The following is a 24,373-nucleotide window of genomic DNA, read 5'->3' on the forward strand; positions in this document are numbered from 1 at the left end:
ATAAAAATAATTAATAAAGAAAAAATATAATACCAAATTATTTTGGTAACAGCTACTTCATAATATGGTTTGACTTTTGGGAATGGTATTCACACCTCATCTCTACATTTTGCATTATTTCCTTGAATTTTTTTTATCTTTTCTTTCTCCAAATGAATTTCATTATTATTTTATTGACTTCCATAATGTATGTCTTTTAAACTTTAATTGGTATAGTATTAAAAATGTAAATGAATCTTGGTAGTCTCAGATAAGATCCCATCTGCTATAGGAATCTTTTCTTAATCCCTCTTAATTATAGCACCTTCCCTCTATTTATTATTTTCTATTTGTTCTCTTTATAGCTTGTTTGTACATAGTTATTTGCTTGTTGTCTCCATCATTTCATTATGAACTCCTTGGTGGAAGAAGCTATCTTTGCATTCACCTAATTCAGCATAGTGCCTGGCAGTGGGCATTTAATTTATACTTGCTGACCTTTTTTTTATATGCTTTCTTTTTAAAAAAGTTATTATCTCTTGTGCCATTGCTTTTCCTAACATTTCTAAAACTATATCAAATAACAATAGGGAAAGTGGTCATCCTGGCTTTACTACTGTATTTATTGGGAAAGTTTCTACTGGATCCTCATTGCATATGATGATTGCTTTTCTTTTTTTTCCTTTTTTATTATTATAATTATTTTATTTTATTTTTTAATATAAATTTATTTATTTTTAGTTTTCAATATCCACTTCCACAAGTTTTTGAGTTCCAAATTTCTCCCCCCTCCCCCCACCACAAGATGGCATGCATTCTGAATACCCCTTCCCCTGGTCTCCCTTGTCTTCCATCTCTCCCCCCTCCCTTCTCTTATCCCCTTCCCCTTCTATTTTCCTGTAGAGCAGGATAACTTCTGTACCCCATTTCCTGTATTTCTTATTTCCCAATTGCATGTGAAAACATTTTTTTAAAAACATGTGTTTTTAAAACTTTGAGTTCCAAATGTTCTCCCTTCCTCCCTCCCCTCCCACCCTCATTGAAAAGGCAAGCAAGTAAATATAGTTTGTACATGTGCAGTTATGCAAAACACTTCCTTAGTAGACACTTTGTGAAAAACTAACTCTATTTCCCTTAATCCTATCCTGCCCTCCCATCTATTCTATTCTTTCTTTTGACACTGTCCCTCCTCAGAAGTATTTGCCTCTGATTACCCTCTTTCCCTATCTGCCCTCTTCTCTATCACCCCCTGCTCTTTTCTCCTTTTCTCCCCCTATTTTCCTGTAGGGTAAGACAGATTTCCATACCCAATTGAATGTGTATGTTATTATCTCCTTAAGCCAAATCCTATGAGAATAAGATTCCCTCATTCCCTCTCACCTTCCCCTGTTTCCCCTCCACTGTGAGAGGCTTTTCTTTTCTGTTTTTTTTTTTTGTGAGATAATTTACCCCATTCTACCTCTCCCTTTCTTCTCCAAGTATCATCCTCTCTCATCCCTTAATTTTATTCTCAAGTTATGACCCCTTAATCTTCAACTCACCCTGTGCCCTCTATCTATCTACCTATCTATATATACATACATACAATTTTTTCCTTCAACTACCCTAATACTGACAAAGTTCTCATGAGTTACAAATATCATCTTTCCATGCAGGAATGTAAACAGTTGAATCTTAATAAGTCTCTTATGATTTTCTTTCCTGTTACCTCTTCATGTTCCACTGGAGTCCTGTATTTGAAAGTCAAATTTCTGTTTAGCTCTGGTCTTTTCATCAGGAATGCTTGAAAGTCCTCTATTTCACTGAATGACTTTTTTCCCCTGAAGGATTACACTCAGTTTTGCTGGGTAGGTGATTCTTGGTTGTAATCCTATGTCCTTTGCCCTCCGGAATATTATATTCCATGCCCTGTGGTCCTTTAATGTAGAAGCTGCTAAATCTTGTGTTATCCTGATTGTGTTTCCACAGACTTGAATTGTTTCCTTCTGGAAGCTTGTAATATTTTCTCCTTGACCTGGGAACTCTGGAATTTGGCTACAATATTCCTAGGAGTTTTCCTTTGGGGATCTCTTTCAGGAGGAGATCTGTGGATTCTTTAATTTCTATTTTGCCCTCTGGTTCTAAAATATCAGGGCAGTTTTCTTTGATAATTTCTTGAAAGATGATGTCTAGGCTCTTTTTTTGATCATGGCTTTCAGATAGTCCAATTATTTTTAAATTCTCTCTCCTGGATCTATTTTTCAGTTCAGTTGTTTTTCCAATGAATATTTCACATTGTTTTCTAATTTTCATTCTTTGGATTTGTTTTACAGTGTCTTGATTTCTCATAAAGTCATTGTCTTCCAATTGCTCTATTTCTAATTTTTAAGGAAGTATTTCTTCAGTAATCTTTTGGACTTCTTTTTCCATTTGGCCAATTTTTTTTTAGGGCATTTTTCTCCTCATTGACTTTTGGACCTCTTTTGCCATTTGGGTTAGGCTGTTTTTTAAGGTGTTATTTTCTTCAGTACTTTTTTGGATCTCCTTTAGCAAGCTGTTGACTTGTTTTTCATGATTTTCTTTCATCACTCTCATTTCTCTTCCCAGTTTTTCCTCTACTTCCCTTACTTGTTTCTCAAAATCCCTTTTGAGCTCTTACAAGGCCTGGGACTGATTCATATTTTTCTTGGAGGCTTTGGATATAGGAGCTTTGACTTTGTTTTCTTCTGGTTATATATTTTGATCTTTTTCACCAAAGCAAGATAATATATTCTGACTCTTTTTGCACTGCTTGCTCATGATCCTGGTGAATTACTTGAGTTTTAAACTCTTTGTTAAGGTAAGAGTCTGCTTCCAGTGTGGAGAGTGTACTGTCCCAAGCATCAGGGGTCTGTGTAGCTGTTTTCAGAGATACTTGTAGGGACCTGTAAACTTTCATTTCTTCCAAGGTGGTATGATAAGGGGTGAGGTGTTTACCCCTTTCCTGGCCTGTGAGCACAAGTACTCCTTTCTGTCCTATAACTGTGAGGAGGGATTCCTCTCCACAGCCACTACAAGCTCCACCAGGCCAGCGTTCCTCCTCACCCCAGCACTGCCACCAGAACTGTGACCTAGATCCACACACAGCCAAAGCAAGAGATTCCTGCTTCAGCAATGGCAAAGAGATCCCTGCAGTCCTTCTCTGATCAGCCACTGGATTCCCCTCAGTGTGTGGGCCAGAAGCTTGGGAAGCAGCTCCCCCCCCACCCAGGACCAAGCTCTTGGGGAATAGAGCTGAAACCCCTGCCTTCCTCTCTGACCACCGACAGAAACAGACTTTTCCCACTGACCTTCTAAGTTGTCTTTGGCATTCGTGGATTGAGGAGTCTGGAAGCCTCCACAGCTGCCCGTGATTCAGTTCTCAGTGGCCTGCTCCAGGTTTGCTGTGGCATACGCACCCATGCTGTGCTGCACTCCCACCCCAGAACGATACACCTTTCTGATCAATCATCCAGGTTGTCTTGGGCTGGAAATTTGTTTCACCCTGTCTTTTTGTGAGTTCTGCTGCTTCAGAATTTGTTTAGAGCCATTTTTTATGAGTATTTGGAGGGGTTTGGGGGAGAGCTCAAGCAAGTCACTGCTTTCATTCCGCCATTTTGGCTTCGCCCCCCTCAATGATTGCTTTTAGATAACACTTCTATGATTAGAAATCATCATCTATGCATATTTTATAGGCTTTTTTAGCAAAAATGATTTTGTTCTCCTAATGTTGAACTATCCTAAAATCTCATTTTGTTATAGCAAATGACATATTTGTTGGATATATAGTCTCTTGGATAATATTTTACCTAGCAGTATTAATTTAGCATTGTTCAATTGATGATCATCAACAATATTCATCTATAGTTTTTTTTGTGTGATTTCTCTTCTCTGGTTTAGGTATTAGAATAATATTTTTCTTACAAAAAGTAGTCTGTTAAAGTGCTGTCTTTCTCCATTTTTTGAAACCAATTTTTTTTAAAGTTGTTGTTTACAAGTTTGAGAAAACTCTCCTGTGAATCCATTAGGGTTAGAAATATTTCTTTGGTAGTTCCTTCAGAATTATTTTTTTTTGAGCTTATATTGCCTAAGATTTCTACTTAGATTCCTCTTAATTCAGGAATTTTTATTTTAAGTTATTCCATTAATTTTTGGTGCTTTCAGTTTTTTAAATCATATAAATCTGTATAAAATCTTTGATAAGAATTTTTTCTTCCAATTTGGTTCTAATTCTGCCCATTCTGCTTGTTCATTATTTTGTTGATTTTCTTACACTCTTCTTTTTAATCAGATAGGCTATTGGTATTTCAATTTTATTATTAAAAATGTAGATTTTTTTTAACCATTTCTGTAGTTTTGGATTTTCAGCTTATCTATTTATCTTCTAATTTTTAGTATCTCTTCTTTTCTAAAATTAATTTTGCGATTGTTTATTTGTTATTTCTATTTTTAAATGTATATTCAATTCACTGATACTCTCTTATTGTTTTGTTAATGTGTATTGGAGGGATATGCTTTATCCACTAAGAACTGCTTTGGCTATATCCTAGAAATTTTGGCATGTTGTTTCCTCATTATAATTTTATTTCACATAATTATTATTTATGTGCTTTGTCGTGCTCTTGTGTCATAGCATTAGGGGGCAGAGTGAGTTCATTAATGATTAGGATCAGCTTTCTCTATTATTAGTTCATAGGGTGGTTACATCATTAGGCTTTTTGATGTCTTACTCCATAGAGAGAACTCCAGCTACTTTACCTCTACATAATTTTATTTTGCAGAGATTTGAGAGGTGGAGAAGATTGGAAAACATGTCAAATCATCCATCTTATTGTTCATGTGATCAATATATTTCCATATTCATAAAGTAAGCTTTATTTCTCATATCCTTATTTTTCCTTGAAGTAATCAAACTTTAACTGTAACTAATTATGAATACAACACCTCTGCATTTAACTCCCACAGTTCCCTGCCTATGACATTGTAATTTGTGTAGCGATGCTACATAGGTTTCATTTGGCTATATTAGTCATGCCTATATGAATCAGTAGATGTGGTTAGCAGCTTGTTGATTTGTGAAGTCTTGGGAGATTCTCTATCATGCCCCATATATTTGCCCTTCGAAGAGAGAACCTCCAACAGCTGGACATGCCATGTTGACATATAACTGCATTGATAATTCTTAGAAGAGAGTTACCAGATACAACAATCAATATTTTTTTTCCTTTGGAGAGTAACTGATTTTCTACACATCTATGCAATCTGTGTGGTCTCGTTTTACTAGCAAAGATTAGTTACTTTTGGAATGTAACATTATAAGTGAAAAGACACAGACTGTTGAATCAAAAGATTTGGGCTTAAACTTCACCTCTGACATCTACCACTTCTGTGACTTTAGGAAAACTATAGAAACCTCCAGATGTCTCAGTTTCCATATTTGTAAAATGAGCGTGATAAATATGATAGCCTCTGAATTCTAGCCCATCTCTAGATCAGCGATCTTTAGAAAGTTCTGATGCAACATCAAGAGAAAGAATACAGCAAAATTATAGTGGAAAGGACTGTGAATCTAGAGTTAAAAGATATGTATTCAACTCTCAGCTTTGCCACTTAATATCAAAATGTGTTCAAATCACATAGACAGCTCTAAAAGTCCATATTAATGTAATTCAAATAGTTTTAGGTTTCTTCTCTTTTCATCCGTTCTCCCAAAATTGCTTTGTATTGATTACATTTTCCTGGGCTTCATTATATATATTTGTTTCTTTCTTAGGAAGTTTCATTTTTTGATTATTTCCTTTTTGGATAAATTCTGAAAATATGTCTAAGATGCTTTTACTTTTTCTCATATGCTGGAGAGTAGAGATAAATTCCTTGACTCCTTTCATCTTCTTTACCAGGAATGCCAACCTTGCATGCCGTGCACATCCCAGTATTAATTATATCTCGAAGAAATAAAGATAACAAAATCCCTTGAGCTCACTGAATCATTATCAATATTATCACTGCTTCTCACAGGCATTGAATGAAAGACCAAAATGGTCAAAGATTACATTAGGAAATAACAGACTGTTCCTTTGGAGGGAAGGTTAGAATTCTAATTTATTATTTTCATTATTATTTAGGACCAAAACATTTATCATGAGAAAACATCTGTGAAATAGTGGAAGCATGGGATTTGGAACTTGCAAGGATTTTAGATATCATTTCATCCATCCTTTTCATCTCACAAATGAAGGAAAGTGGCACTGAGAAAGTTTAAGTTATTTTCCCAAATTTCATAGAAAATTCAGAACTGGAACACAATTTCTCTGGCTTCCAATCCAGTGGTCTTCCAAACATTCCATGCTACTTCTCTTAATAACAATTAAACGGGTGGGAAGGATTTTATTAATAAGAGGCAGTGCTACATAATGGTTAGAGAGCAGGTGTGACCTTGGCCAAGTCACTTAACTTCTCATTGCCCTACAATTCTCTAAGCTTAAAATTTGCAAAGCAAGTGAAATCAGGTCTGGTGCAAACTCCTCTCCTTTCCTTCATTTTTTTTTTAATGATGCGAATCCTCACATAATATCTATTTTTTATTTTTATTGCTATTTTTTTTTTATTTTTAGGCAACAGGGGTTAAGTGACTTGCCCATGGTCATACCGCTAGCAAGTGTAAAGTGTTTGGTCTGAGGCCAGATTTAAACTCAGGTCCTCCTGATGTCAGGGCTGGTGCTCTATCCACTGCGCCACCTACCTGCCCCCTCATATAATATCTAAATGCTTCATGGGTATATTTGGTGTTCAGGGAGGAGTAGCATTTCTGATACGAGGGCTTGCTGAGCCCTTTTCAGTATCTGTGTACCTTTGAGGTCTACTCATCACCCAGCTCTCACCTTTATTTCCAAGAAGCTGTAGTATGCACAGTGGTGATACCCCAGTAAAATTATCTGGCAGAAAGGCTAAACCAGATTGAAGGTAACAGACAGTCCTCCCTTAAACCCATTGGTAACCTAGGGGGATGTCTTCCCCAAGCATGTGAAGATTTCCCCTGGTAGAATGGGTAGATGAGAACAAATTGTTCCAACAGCCATGAAAGTGAAGCAATTAAAGCTGGTCACACATTGAAGATTCTAGGCCATAACTAGTTGTCCTGACTCCTGTCCTGTCACTGGACTTCAGAAACTCTGGAAGAGACAGTGGGGCTGATGACTTTTTCAGACATAAATCAAGATTCCACCCATTCTTTATGTCATTGAACTTCTTCAAGAATGAAGGATGAAAAGTAACAATAACACAAATGTTTCATGAATATATGTGTAGTAGAAAAAAGAACCTAACCACTACCATCACCACTACAAATTTCATCCAAAATGGGCTACTTTTTCTTTGAAAATCATTGTGATCTTTCTTGACACTTGGGATGATTCACGGGAAGAAAGTCCATCACTTCCTTATCACCTTGGTCTAAAGTAACCACAAGGAGTGATTTGGATCACAATGAAAAATGTAAGCAAAAGGAGCTTCATTCAGCTGAATCAGCTTGAGTTTTCTTAGTGCTTATTCTTTTTCAATACTCTCCTACTACTATGGCTAAATTCTTTTTTTAAATTGTTTAATGAGGCATACATTTCTCCTTTTGCTTCAATATTGAAACTATCTTTCTAGGGAATTAGCTCGGGTAAGGCCCAGACCAGAAAAACATCCAATCTATAAAGTCAAGTACTTTTAAAACCATGGCAAATACTAAAAGAGCAAATAAAGATGTTGCTTTTCTCTTGTGCGTAGAATAGTGCAGTTTGATGAAATGTGATAGAATACTACTGCTGAGGAAGAAAGATTCTTCCACACTTTTATCATCAAACACTCATTTGAAAATCATCTTGTGCACCCTTATTCAAAAGGAATAACCCAAGGGAACCTCAGGGAACAAGAATATTGAATGAGTTTGCCTTTTTCTGTTATTGTTTAAAAGTGAAGTAGCATGGTATAGTGGTTAGACTGCTGGAAGTTGAGTTCGAAAAACCAGAGTTTGTTTGAACCTGCTTCTGACTCTTACAAGGTGTGTCACCCAGAGTAAGTCACCTCACCTCTTGGGATCTCATATGAAATTGACTTCACACTTCACTTCTTTACTTCACATCTGTAAAATGAGGAAGTTGTACTTGATGTCCTCTAAGGTCCCATTCAGCTCTAAATCTATGATTTTATGATGCTATCATTGCAAATTAAAAAGGAAATTCATGCCATAGATAATGCAAAAGCTCAAAATTTCAACATTATTAAAATACCATTTATTGTCCAATCTAACCACAAAAAAAGGTCTTCAGACTTCAGAGACAGTCGTCGTTCTGTTATGCTATTATATATTGAATCAAACATCTAAGACATGAGAATAAAATGTACCCTTTGTGATTTCTAAATTAAAACAAAAATAAAATTGAATCTTTATAATTAAATGGTGTCAAAACTCTCCTCCTTCCTGCATGAATTATTTTACTTATCTTGTTTCATATATCATACCATTATGACTACTTGTTTTTTATAAAAATATAGTATAAATCTAAAGAAAATAAGTCCAGATTTATATGCATATTAAAAACTTTTATGAAAAATAATTCAGTGGGGAGTACAATCAACCTGCCATTATATGATTTTTATAGTTTTTTTTTATATCATAAGAACAAAAGACTGCTAAGGAAAATATAATGTTTGAAACTAGGATGTATTTTCATCCATTGGTGCAATAGTTATGTTATACCTAAAAGAATCAAATTATGAAAGGATTAGATCCCCTTGGATAGAACATAATTCTTAGGGACAAAAGGATTTTAAATCCTCATTGGTTTGAAAAAAATTTAATGTAGCATTATATCCTTTAAAGAACAATGTTTCTAGCTGTAAAGCCTTTTTAAAATGTATGTATCTTTCTAGTCAAGATAAAAATGAAATATAAAAATAGATCTACCTTATTCAGAGAATAGTATTTTACTAGAGAATAAAAGATTGAAGTGTCATCTAATAATATTAATAAGAGAGTACAGACCAAGGTGAAGTAGATTTCACCTTCAATAGCAGTGATTTAGACTATGTATCAGAAAGACCTGCTGAAAAAGAAAGGTAGTTAAATAACAGATAGTGCTACCAAGTTTGTTCATAAGCTGTCTTGACCACATTCTTAATATCAGTGTTTATCATTTACCTATGTGCTACAGCTAAGGAGTAGCTCCCAATCTAGCTAGATTTGGGGAATTCGTCTTAGGTGCAACTTGACATTCTATGATTCCGGAATATTCTCATAGAATCAAAGAATCATAGAATTGTAGTAGGGAAAGGGAACTTAAGAGGTCACCTAGTCCAACAACTACTGTATGTATATGTGTGTGTGCATGTATGTGTATATATGCATGTGCATATGTATAGCTATGTGTGTGTATTCCTAACAAAAAATCATACAATTCTATTAAGTAATGAGAGTTTCACAAGTTCCCAATTTAATTCATTCCATCTCTGGATGGCTGAAATTGTTAGGTATTTTTTTTCTCAAACTATACTTAAATGTCCTATATATACTTTCTCTTTATTGGCCTAATTCTTTTCTTCTTAGGAAAACTAAGTGAGTCTTCTCTTTCCTTCTTCCATATCTATCATATGTAGCAGTTTAAACAGGTACAGACAAGTTGTTATCCCTATATGTTTCTTCTCCATGATGAACATAGTCATGAAGACTTTTACTCAAACAACATGGTGTTGAATACCTTCAAGAGGTAGTGTGCAGTAGTAGCCATCCTTAAGTCAAAGTAGGTTTAAGTTCAAGTCTCACTGGCTGTGTGATTCTGGGAAAATCGACCTCTCAGTGTTCTACGTTACTTTCTAAGATTATAGACTGCAGAGGTGACAAGTCATTGGTAAAGGTAGCTTCCTTACTTGGGAATTCTTTTAGCAAATGAAATTATAAGTCTTGGCCTTGTTCCTATTTCTGCCCTCACTGCATTTCTTTTCTGTAGGCTCTATTTTAGCAACAAGCTTTATTAAATGACTGGGATGATAGAAGATGGTGCTGGACACAGTGCTGTAGATGTAGTTTGATTAGAGCAGAAGTACAAGAAGATTATCTTCTTTCTTCTGGATAATGTTCCTTTCATGATTAAGCCTATGATAATGTTAGAATTTTTAAATGTTATGTCACTCTGTTGATTTCATACTGACTTTGTCCTCTAAAATCCAGCTGTTTTCACAGGAATTACTTTTTAGTCATGTCTCCTTTCTCTTGTACTTTTGAAGTTGCCTTTGAAATCTGAATGTGAGATTTTATAGTTATCATAATTTCTTTTCCTAATAGATGTGTTCAATTGCTTTAAAATTTTTGCAGATTATAGAATCTTAAGTAATCAATTATATTTTTAATCTCTCTGAAATATTTAATGTTTTTGCAAATTTTATAAGCATTTCATCTATGCCTTTTTTCAAGCTTCTGTTAAAATGGTTCCAGAACTGTCACAAAGCCCCTGAATCACTCCTATGTATTTTCCAATAGACTGATGTTGATTCCTTAATGGCAAGTCTCTCTGCCTGATCTGCCCAGTTATATAACCTAATTATGTACACAAATAGATTTTTTAAAAATCAGAAACAGATCTCAGTCAGTCAATAAATATTTATTAAGCACCTACCATATGCCAAGGGCTGTGCTAAGCTCTGAGGCTACAAAAAGAGACAAAAAAACAGTCCATACCCTCAAGGAGCTCACAAGCTATCTGATTACATAAATGCCTCCATCACATCTACATGCTATCTCTATGTTAGTTTCATAACTGCAGCAAAAGTTTTTTTTATCCAGTTCCTCCTTATAGCCAGTGGTTTGTAGTATACTTCACCTTATCTCTCCTTTCTTCTTCACTCAGATGCTCTCTATATACTTCCTCATTCAAATATAAATTTATTAATATGAGTTTGCCTTCTTGATACACAGTGTCACTGTATCACCACTTTTATGTAATATGTTGCTTCTGAATAATTCATGTACTTACTTCCTTTGCCATGTTTAAGTCACTAAGACTCTGAACACATTGCAATTTTTCGAATTTAATATTTTATACTCTTCATTCTAGAGTCTACATGCTCATCATTTCTTGTAGCACAGTAGTATTCCATTACATTCATATACCACAACTCATTCAGCCATTCCCCAGTTGATGGACATTTCCAATTCTTTGCCACCACGAAAAGAGCTGCTAGAAATATTTTTTTGCATGTAGGTGCTTTTTCCTATTTTTATGATCTATTTCAGATACAGACCTAGAAACAGTATTGCTAAGGCAAAGGGTATGAATAATTTTATAGCCTTTTAGGCATAGTTCCAAATTGCTCTCCAGAATGGCTGGATCAGTTCACAGCTCCCCCAACAATGCATTAGTGTTTCAATTTTCCCACATCTTCTCCAACATTTATCATCATCTGTTTTGTCATGCTAGCCAAACTGGTAGGTATGATGTGGCACCTCAGAGTAGTTTTGATTTGTGTTTCTCCAATGAAGAGTGATTTAGAGCATTTTTTTATATAACTATAGATAGCTTTAATTTCTTCCTCTGTAAACTGCCTATTCATATCCTTTCATGCTATTTATTTTAGCAAGTATACCTGGGGAGTTTTTTTTTCCCTTTTCCCTGATGCTTTTAATTTGAAAACAATTCAAAACAGATCATCCGGTTTTCTATGAAATTTTTCAAGCCCTTTTTAGATGTACACTGTTCCTAGAAAATTACAAAGAAAAAACTTATATACATCCCCAACGGTGATTCAGAAAGCAATATTCCATCTCCAATACCAACTTACGATGTGAATTTTCTTATTGATATTTTATTGTTTCCTTCATTCAACAATGATTTATTATGTACTTTCTATGTTCCAGTCTCTATGTTAGGTAAGAGGAATACAAAGGCACAACACCTTCTTATAAGGGAACCTACATTCTATTGGAGAAATAACATACACGCAAATGTGATTACAAAAAAAATGCAAAATATATCCATAGGAAATATAAATAAATCTCTTGGAAAAGAGCAGGAATAGATGAGCGGAAAACAAAGGCTACTTTGGGACTCAGATCAAGCTTACAGTAGAAAGTGATTCCTTGAATTGAGCTTTGAAGTAAGGAAGGAATGATATAAGCCAGAGTTAGCAGGAGCGTATTTCAGGCACTGGCATACAACGTATATGAAAACACAGAAGGGAGTGTAGTGTGCTTGGGGAATAATAAGTAGGTCAGTTTGATTGGAATATTAAGCTTATGAAAGGGATTCATGTGCCATCAACTTGGAAAGATAGTCTGGGACTTCCAGCACACATGTGAACAAAATATCCCTTTCAATTATCAGTACCTCTAGAATCTCCTGAGGAATAATGGAAAGCAGTGACAAATTAATCAGAGAAAACACTAGTAGAGATGAGTGAAGAACAACAATGAGTAATTCCCCCACAAAAATATAAACACCACAGAAACAAATGATCACATTTACACTATAAAAATCCAGATTTGAAGCAGTGTCTGATGGGATCTCCACTTTCCCAATATAGAAGCCTCATTTTAAATTGTGGAAGAAGGCAACTTACAAAGAACAGAAACTCTGCTCTGAGTCTATATCCAAGAAATCTCTGGCCCAGACTTTTTAACCCACTCAGGACTATTCCAATTCCTTATCTATTCAATTGCAGACCAAAGGAGGATTCAGAATGAGAGGTGAGATTCCCCTTTCTCATCCATAATCCAAAGATGAAGGGGGGGCTCATCCCTGGATGTTTGGAAAGGTGGGAGAGCCTGGAGACCACCACAATCCCACCTTAGCTATTGCACCTAGGACTACAAAAAAGGGAAGAACACAGAAACTAGGACCCAAGTTTTATGTTTCCCATTCATAACCAGGATCTCCAACTGTGAACCCCACCAAAACTGCTAAAGAGCAGAGAGTTAAGAAAATATTATCATCCAGGCCTGTTGGGTCCATTCTCTCAGGACCAGACCAGAAGATTCATTGTAACTGCTTTAAGCATTGCACTCCAACTCAGGTCCTAACCTGAGGAACCAAAGTAGCATTGTCTACTATAATTATAGAACCAAGGTAAATTCAATTAAAAAGAAAGAACAATTTTTTTTAAATGGATCTTCATTAGCAATCTCTAATAGAGAGTATAAAGATATGAGAAACAGGAAAAAAAAATCCCACTGCAATTAAGACACAGTATGGCTTAATAGAATAGCTATAGGGGGACAGAGGCAAGATGGCAGAGTGAAAGCAGTGACTTGCTTGAGCTCTCCACCAAAGCCCTCCATGTACCTATAAAAATGGCTCTAAACAAATTCTAAAGCAGCAGAACCCACAAAAAGACAGAGTGAAAGAAATTTTCAGCCAAAGACAGCCTGGATGGTTGATTGGAAACATATATTGTGCCAGGCTGGAAGAGGAGTGCAGTGTAGCATGGGCACACAGGCCACAGTGAACCTGGAGCAGGCCTCAGAGGACTGAATTTCAGGCAGCTGTGGTGGTTTCCAGACTTCTTAACCCACAAATGCCAAAGACAACTTAGAAGGTCAGTGGGAAAAGTCTGTTTCTGCAGTGCTGAGAGAGAAGAATGGTGTCTCAGCTCCATTCCCTGAACACCGCCTGGGATAGTGGCTGCCTCCTGAGCTTCTGGCCCACAGACTGAGGGGGAATCCTGTGGCTGATCAGATGGGTATTGCAGGTATCTCTCTGCTATTGCACATTTCTATTGCTTTGCCTGTGCTTGGACTTGGGTCATAGTTCTAGGTGGTGTTCCTGGGGCAAGGAGGAGCTCTAGCACAGTGGAGATTGTAGTGGCTATGGAGAGGAAATCTTCCACACAGTTCCAAGACAGGGATCATGAGCAAGCAGTGCTAAAAGAGTCAGACTATACTACCTTACTTTGGTGACAAAGAAGATCAAAATACACAACCAGAAGAAGGCAATGGAGCCAAAGCTCCTAAATCCAAAGCCTCCAAGAAAAATATGAATTTGTCCCAGCCCAGGAAAGAGCTCAAAAAGGATTTGGAGAAGCAAGTAAGAGAAGTAGAGGAAAAACTGAAAGTGATGCTAAAGGAGACCCAAAAAATACTGAAGAAAATAACACCTTAAAAAAATAGCCCAACCCAAACTGCAAAAAAGGCCCAAAAAGCCAATGAGGAGAATAATGCCCCATATATAAAGCAAAATTGGCCAAATGGTAAAGGAAGTCCAAAAGATTACTGAAGAAAATACTTCCTTAAAAATTAGAATGGAGCAATTAGAAGCTAGTGACCTTATGAGAAATCAAGACACTGTTAAATCCAAAAGAATGAAAAATTAGAAAACAATGTAAAATATTTCATTGGAAAATCAACTGACTTGGAAAATAGATCCAGGAGAAGAATTTAAAAATTATTGGACTATCTGAGAGCCATGATCAAAAAAAAAGAGACTAGACATCATCTTTCAAGAAATTATCAAGGAAAAGTGCCCTGATATTTTAGAACCAGAAGGCAAAATAGAAATTGAAAGCATCCACTGATCTCCTCCTGAAAGAGACCCCAAAGGAAAACTCCTAGGAATATTGTAGCCAAATTCCAGAGTTCCCAGGTAAAGGAGAAAGTATTACAAGCAGCCAGAAAGAAACAACTCAAGTATTGTGGAAACACAATCAGGATAACACAAGATTCAGCAGTTTCTGTATTAAGGGACTGGAGGGCATGGAATATAATATTCCAGAGGGCAAAGGAGATAGGATTACAACCAAGAATCACCTACCCAGCAAAGCTGAGTATTATCCTCCAGGGGAAAAAATGTTCATTCAGTGAAATAGAGAACTTTCAAGCATTCTTGATGAAAAGACCAGAGCTGAATAGAAAATTTGACTTTCAAATACAAGACTGAAGTGGAACATGAAGAGGTAAAGAGAAAAGAGAAATCATAAGAGACTTATTAAAGTTGAACTGTTTACATTTCTGCATTGAAAGATGAGATTTATAACTCATGAGACCTTTGTCAGTATTAGGGTAGTTGGAGGGCAAAAAATTATATGTATGTGTATATAGATATAGATAGATAGATAGATAGATAGATAGATAGATAGATAGAGGGCACAGGGTGAGTTGAAGATGAAGGGGTCATATCTGGAGAATAAAAATAAGGGGTGAGAGAGGATTATGCTGGGAGGAGAAAAGGAGAGGTAGAATATGGTAAATTATCTCATAAAAAAACAGAAAAGAAAAGGCTCTTACAGTGGAGGAGAAACAGGGAATAAGTGAATCTTATTCTCATAGGATTTGGCTTAAGGAGGGAATAACAAACACACTCAATTGGCTATGGGAAAGCTGTCTTACCCTATAGAAAAATAAGGGGAGAAGGGGACAAGAGAGCAGGGGAATGGTAGAGAGGAGGGCAGATTGGGAAAGGGGCTAATCGCAAGCAAACACTTCTGAGAAGGGACAGAGTCAAAAGAAAGAATAGAATAAATGAGGGGAGGGATAGGAGTAAGGGAAATACAGTTTTTCACAACATGTCTACTGTGGAAGTGTTTTGCATAACTACACATGTATAACCTATATTGAGTTGCTTGCCTTTTCAATTAGGGTGGGTGGGGATGGAGGAAGGGAGAATTTGGAACCCAGAGTTTTAAAAACACATATTTAAAAAAAATGTTTTCACATGCAACTGGGAAATAAGAAATACAGGAAATGGGGTACAGAAATCTATCCTGCCCTACAGGAAAGCAGAAGAGAAAAGGGATAAGAGGAGGGGGGGAGAGAAGAAGGGAGGGCAGACTAGGGGAAGGTATATTCAGAATGCGTGTCATCTTGGGGTGGGGGGAGAAGTGAGATGGGGTGAAAATTTGGAACTCAAAATCTTGTGGAAGTAAATGTTGAAAACTAAAAATTAATAAATTAAAAAAAAACTTTAAAGAATAGAATAGCCGTTAAATTTACATGTTCCTTTTTTCATCTGTAATTCCTATCTTCAATCTATTGAAACTGTTCCCCCAAGTATTTTATTTCCATTGCTCACCCTGCTACCTCTCCTAAGGACTACATAATGTATAAAATGCTTTCCAGGTTGTTTCATGATAGTATTATAGTTACTGTCACAAGAAAGTGATAAGTTATTGTCCTTTTTTTCTAGAGAAGAGATTTTTTTTTTTAAAGATGATTCACAAGAATTTTTTTTTAAATGAGCCTATTTGGACATCTAAGCAAAAAAACAAAAACAAAAACAAAAAACCAAACAAACAAAATCAAGGAAGTATGGAATTATTTATTTGCCTTGGCCACCCTCTTGCCTTTTGAACTTCTTTGCAAAAACTGGGGAGTAACCTTTGCTCCAAAAGTTTTCAGTTGTGTGATGGATTTGCTGCAACAACTGATGAAAGCCCTCATGGTAAACAAAACAAAACAAAACAAAACTTCATTCTTTGTCAAATCAGTGGGGTGTGTGTGTGTGTGTGTGTGTGTGTGTGTGTGTGTGTGTGTGTGTATGTTACAGGAATCAGAAAGAGATGGCTAAAGGAATTTCCATCCTGTGGTCAACTCTATTTTGAAATGCTGGTCTCAGCAGTTGTCTTCATGTATAACATAATTCTCTCAGCCCCTGTGTCTGAATCTGTTTTTTGTTTGTTTGTTTTGTTTTGTTTTGGATAGAAATTTGGTAGACAGGAATCATTATTACCCAATGTTTTTTCAGGTCCCCACCATGTCTGAGCTACCAATTAAATTGATCTTTTCCCAGGCCAAATATTCCAAATCACCATTTTATCCTGTCAGGTTTCTGGAATTATTAAAAAGGCATCTGTACTATTCACTCCCCAAAGTGCTAATCGCTATTACACATTTAGCTAAAATTCTGCTTGTGCTTGGAATAGTGCCTGGGCATCATTGTCCTTTATTATCCTTGAACAGGAAAATGCAGTGCTTTCCCGCATTTCTCCTTGTTCCTTTACTATACTCAGAGTCAGCACAGAATGTCCTCTCTGGGTCTTGTGGAGAACATATAAGCTCCAGATGGTTTTCTCTCTCAACTCTTAAGCACACAGTCCTACTACAATTAATAATTATTTGCCTTCTGTTTTGCTATAACACTGCAATCAGACTCTTTGACATGTATAGGTATGTGCTTACTCAAAAAGAAGCACAAAGCATCTCAGCCGAGAGCCATCTAGGGAAAAGCAAAGCACTAATGTACAAACCAACAAGGATATTCTTTCCCCTAGATTTCTCAAGGCAATATCCCTGTACCTTGTTCTTTCAAGCCACAAATGGAAAACAAACAAATGAGATTTGTGTTTGTTTTTTTTCATGTCTAAGGAAACTGTTCTATCCAGCTACCGGAATAGTCAGGATTTTTCACTTTTTTTTTTTTTAACGTAAGTTCATAGCTAGACATGGGTAAAGCAGACCCAGGATTTCTAAAATATGCTGGCTTCTCAAATTTTGCCTTGTTTATTCCTAGGACTTCACCAATTTAGTAATCCTCTGACCCCTTCTACCCCCTCCACACACACACATGATTTTTAATGAGGGAAGGGAAAGATCTGAGATTTCTTCAAGTTTGGGAAACTTCCAACGAAATCTCCTTCCACTGATGGAGTCCAGAAACTCCTATGTAACTTTTTTGTTTTAGTTGTCAAGGGCACTGAGATTTCAAGTGTCCTGTCTGGTTCTCATGGAGAACTTATAGGCTCCAGATGGTTTTCTCTCTCAACTTTTAAGCTCACAGTCTTACTACAATTAATAATTACTTGTCTTCTGTTTTGCTATATCACTGCACTCAGACTCAAAAGGAAGCACAAAGCCCATGGTCAGTCAGCTAATATGTGTCAGAAACAGGTCATGAACCTGAGTCTTCTGGATTTCCATTACATCATATCATTATATGAAATTCACCAGACAATAACATCATATCATAATAGAAATGGATCTAAAAATGAATGTTAGAGGTTGTTTAGTTAAAATTCACCATTTTACATATCAGAAAACATAGTGAGGGTTGGAAAATGATTTGTCCATGGTCACAGAATTTTTAAGTGGCAAGTCTGGCTTTTCAATCTAGTTTCTTCTACTTTGAATCCAATACCCTTAAGAATCTTTGCACTGACCAAGCTAAGCTTCTAACTCAGGCCAATTGTGCCACTTGTCACTACTGTAAAACAGTTAAAATGTGACAGGTATGGTTGTGAGCTGTATATATGTGAATTATGTGTTTGTATGTATGTGCATGTACAGAAGAAATGGGTTGATACTATACAGTTATTTTTAACACTTCTTACATCAGGAAAAAATGTTCCCTGGGATGAAAATTACAAACAAAAGGGATATTCTACAAGACGCATCAATTTGCAGATTTCTAACCTGATGATCCCCAAACTCAGCTCAACAAATTCATTGAGCTATCAAATTGGGCCCATTGAAAAATGACTGAGATAATGTGATGGAAGAGAGTATGAAGTATCATTCTTGGGGCAAGAGATATATGTGAATTAGGAAAAGAAATATATGTATACACACACACGTATATGAATGGGTTGTGGGAAAACTGTGTATATTTGTGTGTGTGTATATATATATATGTAAATTGTGCATGTATATATGTATACATATGTACACTTTTACCTGTATTTATATGTGTGTATGTATTTACTTATGTGGGTCTACACATGCTAGAGAACATAACTAAAAGAAATGTGCCACAGGCCATTATTATTTTTTAAATCCACACCTCTGATTTCAATGGATTACAGAGCTCCCTAGTGAGTAAATACTTTCTACTAAAGAAGATCAAGAACTGCTGTGCAGCTAAAAGTTTTAAAGAATTGGCTGGGTGCATGGAGAGGTTAAATAACTTTCCCGGAGTCACTCAGACAATATGTTGAAGAAGCAAGACTCAAATCAGGCCTTCCTGACTCTTAGGTTAGACCTTAGTCTCCTATAATATACTGCCTCTCCTTTATTCAACCAGTATTTACTGAGTTCCTGCTATGTAGTACTATGGTAGTAAAGTAGGCAATGACAGCTGTTAATTAAAATGGTTATTATAAAGTTAGAATAAGAGCAAAGAATACACGTGGTTTTCAGTAAGATGAATTTTTAAAATTTTTAAAGAAGCAATTGTGCATGAAATGGATTATGAAAATTTGTATACTCTAGGCACATTACTAATAAATCATTTACAGTCACTGTATAGGGTCTAAGTCAAATTGTCAATACCGTTATTATTTTAAGTTTTTCTTTTTCTTCAAAGTTGCATGCAAAATCATTCTAAAATGACAAGACAAATGCGTAAAATGAATCAAAGTCCTCCTATGCATATCCTAAAATGTTTTGAAGTTGTAGTATTTACTGAATGAATAGAGCACAGCGACAATAAAATAAATGAATACATGAACCTTAATGTAATAAATTATATTTCATCACAAATAAAAAAAAGTATTTAGGTTGATGCTTGAAAATAATATAATTCGAATGATAATTTATAAAATGAGAGACCACGTTTAAAAGACAAAAAGTAAAGAGTTTGGTAGCTATCACCAAGTTTCTGGAAACTTCTCTTCCCCAACCCCTCAGCTTTGTGTTATAGAAGGTAAGAAGGAGTCTTACCAAATTCTTTTCATTGTACAAATATGGTGCTGATACCTAAACCAGGAAGAGTCAAAATAGAGAAAGAAAATTATAGACCAATTTCCCAAATGAATATAGATGCAAAAAATTTAAATAAAATATTAGCAAATAGATTACAGCAACTTATCACAAGAATAATACACTATGACCAGGTAAGATTTATACCAGGAATGGACGGCTGGTTCAATATTAGGAAAACTATGAGCATAATTGATCATATCAACACCAAAACTAACAGAAACCACATGATCATCTCAATAGATGCAGAAAAAGCTTTTGACAAACTACAACACCCATTCCTATTAAAAACACCAGAGAACATAGGAATAAATGAAGTCTTCCTTAAAATAATAAATAGCATCTACCTAAAACCTTCAGAAAGCATCATATGTAATGGGGACCAGCTAGAAGCATTTCCAATAAGATCAGGGCTGAAACAAGGATGTCCATTATCACCACTGTTGTTCAATATTGTACTGGAAATGTAAGCTTTAACAATAAGAGAAGAAAAAGAAATTGAAGGTATTAAAATAGGCAAAAAAGAAACAAAGCAATCACTCTTTGCAGATGACATGATGATATACTTAGAGAATCCTAGAGGATCACATAAAAAAACTACTTGAAATATTAAACAAGTTTAGCAAAGTTGCAGTCTATAAAATAAACCCATGTAAATCATCGGCATTTCTACATATTACCAACAAAGCCCGACAGCAAGAGATAGAAAGAGAAATTCCATTTAAAGTTACAGTAGGCATTATAAAATATTTAGGATTGTACCTCCTGAAACAAACTCAAGAACTATATAAACACAATTACAAAACACTTTTCACACAAATACAGTCAGATCTCAATAATTTGGAAAACATCAGTGGCCCACGAGTATAGATTATTTTATCAACAACAGAATATCTTCACTCCTAATTTTGGGAGGTGCATAGTTCAATTGGATTGCCATTAACGATTGTTGTTTGTTTTTTTTTCCCCCAAGACCAAACTGTTCTGCAGAGGCTTTGGAAATTGCTTATGTTCTCATAGATAGTAAATATCTTTGGCAGGATGAGTTTACTCATGTAGTTTGTAGTGTGGGCTCTATAAGTTCAACAAGTGTTTGCTCCACTTTTCTTGCTATAAAATAAGTATTGGACTGATTGACCTCTAAAGTCATTCTTTTTTTTTTTTATTCTGCATTAAGTGTTTTAGTTACTGTTGGCATCATTTATTGTCTCCAATTTCTACTGGTAACTTTTCAGTTTAAAAAGATGGCACCATTGCTTGATGTTTCTTTTTTTCTCTGGTGCTAGAATTGAATATTTTATTTGTGTGTATGTGTATGTATACAAATTCCCTAGTAAGAAAGAACCCTCTAAATTGGAAATCAATAGTACCCTTGCTTGGTCTTAAAGCAACACAGAAAGTCAAGTTCATATTAGATCTCTTTTAAAACAAACAATGGCAGCATGGATCACTTCCAAAGGAAATAAAAATTCAACCCTCCTAAACAGGTGATAACTCTGTTTTCATTGATTGCAATTTCAAATATCAGAGGAGCGACTTCCCTGACTTTGGTTCTATGAACTGGCATTTCTCACAGGTTGCAATCAATAAAAATCTACCCAGGGGTTTACCGAATTTTCCAAAGTTCAATAAGAACTATATTTCTCTCATTTTTCTAAATAATTTTAAAATCAATGATTAAGTATGAGAAAGTAAGAACCTAAGAAGTCTTGATTTCAGATGAACTACGCTAAAGTGTACTGGTATGAACTATGCATGCTAATTTAGGTCAGGATTGAAGTTGACTTCCGCAACAGAGTCACAGTTGTGGGAATAGGAACATACACATGATTTCACTTGGGCTCAAAAAACTGATATAAGAAGCCATTCAATCAGATATAATCTTCCAAAATATTTATGATGGTGAAAAGATGAAAGAGAAGTCTGTTTTATTTAGTTGCTCATATATGTAGATAAGTTTAAAAGAATAATAAAGATCTTTAAGCGGGAAAGAGGCCTCAGATCTCTTTTTTTATATATGAAAATTCATATGTAGGTCATGTTGAGTTAACCTGTCATTAATTAGAATGTTGTGATATTATTTGTGGTGTGTTTGTATCACCTTTGTTCCTTTTAGTTCTAAGAATATAACTTTATATACCCTTCACATATAGGAGAATCAAAGGGTATGTATGTGCACATTTTGGGGCTTCTTCTCTATCCCCTATCCTCTTGTTTGAGATTCTGTTTTGTTTTGTTTTTTCTTCTTTTTTGATTGGTTTGTTTTCAATAAAGGCACAAAGCTAAAACTCTTCTCTGAGGGGGTGAACATCATATTTTCTGTCACCTGGAAGAGACGGGGGAAAATTAAACAGCATAAACATGCTTTGTAGTATAATTTACAAGGCAATTAGCTTTGTGTGACAAAATGAATTTCAAGTAATTCTGAATATTAAAACATTTATAATTTACATAATCACACAAATAATATAATGAGGTTGAGTTAGAAGCATTTTTTTCCTATAGATCATAGAATAAGAGAAGGTGTACATAGTGGAAGAATTGCATGAATTGTTCCAAAGGAATAGAATTTACAAGGTGAAAGGGACAGGCCGTGCTTGGTACTTAACCCAGATTGAGTAGGAGCAATTATTTAAAATTTTAAAAGCAGTTTAATTAATTTGAGAGGGATCCAAAAAGGAATGGACCTTCTTTTTATTAAATGTTTACCAATTAAACACGATGGATATCTTTCTCATGGAATGCCAAGGTAAATAGCTGTTTAAAAACAAATAAGTGGTAGGATTTAGTATCAGAATCTGAAGAGAATTTAATCTGTACTGTGTGAGTTTGTGAAAAAAAATTGAGAATAGTCTTTATTAAATGTGTAATGATTGTCATCTTCGCTGTATTGTTTACTGGGTTTACAGCACTAGTTACTATTTCTTTGTCCATGAAAATAGTTTTATTGGTCTGCCCTTGGATTAATCTAAGTACTTTTGCACACAGGTTATTTCCTAAAGGAAGGGCACAGGATATGTCACATTATTTCTCTTCCACCAACTTTGAAAACATTTTCACGCAGGTGAAATCAGGTTAAAATCAAGGATATATCTAGTAGGGATAAAGAGTGTTGCGGTAGAAAAAAGCTCTGGATTGAGAATCAGAAGGCTCCACCACTCACCATCTATGTGACCTTGGGCTAGTCACTCAAACATTCAGTAGAATAGAACAGGTCATGTAAGCATTGCCTTTTCAACCAGAAATCATATAATCCTCTGTTACAAGAAGGCAGCATGACTTGGGTGTGTGGAAGGAGGCTGGAGCGGTCTTGGTAGTGTGAAGATATTTAACACACCATAACAGCAGCAGCAGCAGGAGCAGCAGCAGCTTAAACAATTAGCATTTGTAGGGAAACTAACATGTGCCAGGCACTTTATTAAGTGTTTTATAGATATTATTTCATTTGATCCTCACAATAATCCTAAGAAGAAGGTACTATAATTATACCCATTTTAGATATGACTATATATATATATTTTGAAAAAAACAAGTCTCCTTTATCATTAGCTTCTAGAGCTTATTCATTCTAAGTTAACTCCCATAAAAATCTTGCATGGGACCCAGTTATTTCCTATTCAGTGATATATGTATGTATGTACGTAAATATGCAAGTTTCCCTGTAATTTTGAATGATTACAGTATTTACCAAATCTCTAGTTTCAGCTGATAAATATAACCTTTTTACAATGTATTATTTTAGGGGTATGTAGCACTTAAATATGTATATGTAAGCCGACATAAATGGAATATTACTTCAAAACAATGTTTAAAATGCAATTAAATCACAAACATATCATAGATGTGAGAACTAATATTTCATTATTTATGGTTTATATATGTGAAGCATAGAAATTATTTTGATAGAAAAACAAACTATGAGCAAGGATGTGTTTAGTAATTTTTTTTGGGGGGGTAACGCAGTTGGGGTTAAGTGACTTCCCCAGAGTCACACAGCTAGTATGTGTTAAGTGTCTGAGGCCAGATTTGGACTCACATCCTCCTGATTCCGGGCCTGGGGCTCTTTCCACTATGCCACCTAGTTGTCCCTGCTTGGTAATTTCTAAAATCAGAAATAAATCCCTTGAGAAGTGTTTCAACCAAAACATTATGTTATTTTATCATATTTAGGGTAGAATAAGCATATATACATATAAACACACATTAATACATACAAAGAAAGAAAGAGGCATAGAGACAGTCATTTAACAATTTAAAAAATTGTCTACCAGACAATAGCATTATACAATACAATTACTAAAACTAACAAACAAACAACAACAAAGCCTTCCATTGAAGGAAGAAAAAAAGCATTTATTAAATGACTACTATGGGCCAGACACTTTGCCAACTGTTTTGCAAATATCAGTATAGTCAAATTAAAATTGAGAAAACTAAGGTTAAACTTCTGGCCCATGATCATATAGCAAGTAAGTTTCTGAGACCAAAATTGAACTCAGGTCTTCCTGACTGTAGGCCCAATTCTCTACTTACTGTGCAACCTGCCTGGCTTTATATTTTTTGCTTTGAATGTATTGTTTTCTTCATAAACCCAGAATCCCAGAATCTCAGAATTCAGAGGGACCATAGAAGCCATTTACCTAAACAGGAATACTTTTTACAACATCTCTGAAAAATAACCACTTAGGCTTCCTGAAAGACCTCAAACAAGCAGGAAGTTACTAACTCTCAAAAAAT

This window comes from Phascolarctos cinereus, unplaced genomic scaffold, assembly GCF_003287225.1.
Source record: "Phascolarctos cinereus isolate Bilbo 61053 unplaced genomic scaffold, phaCin_HiC Scaffold_4;HRSCAF=312, whole genome shotgun sequence".
In the NCBI taxonomy this organism is placed as follows: Eukaryota; Metazoa; Chordata; class Mammalia; order Diprotodontia; family Phascolarctidae; genus Phascolarctos; species Phascolarctos cinereus.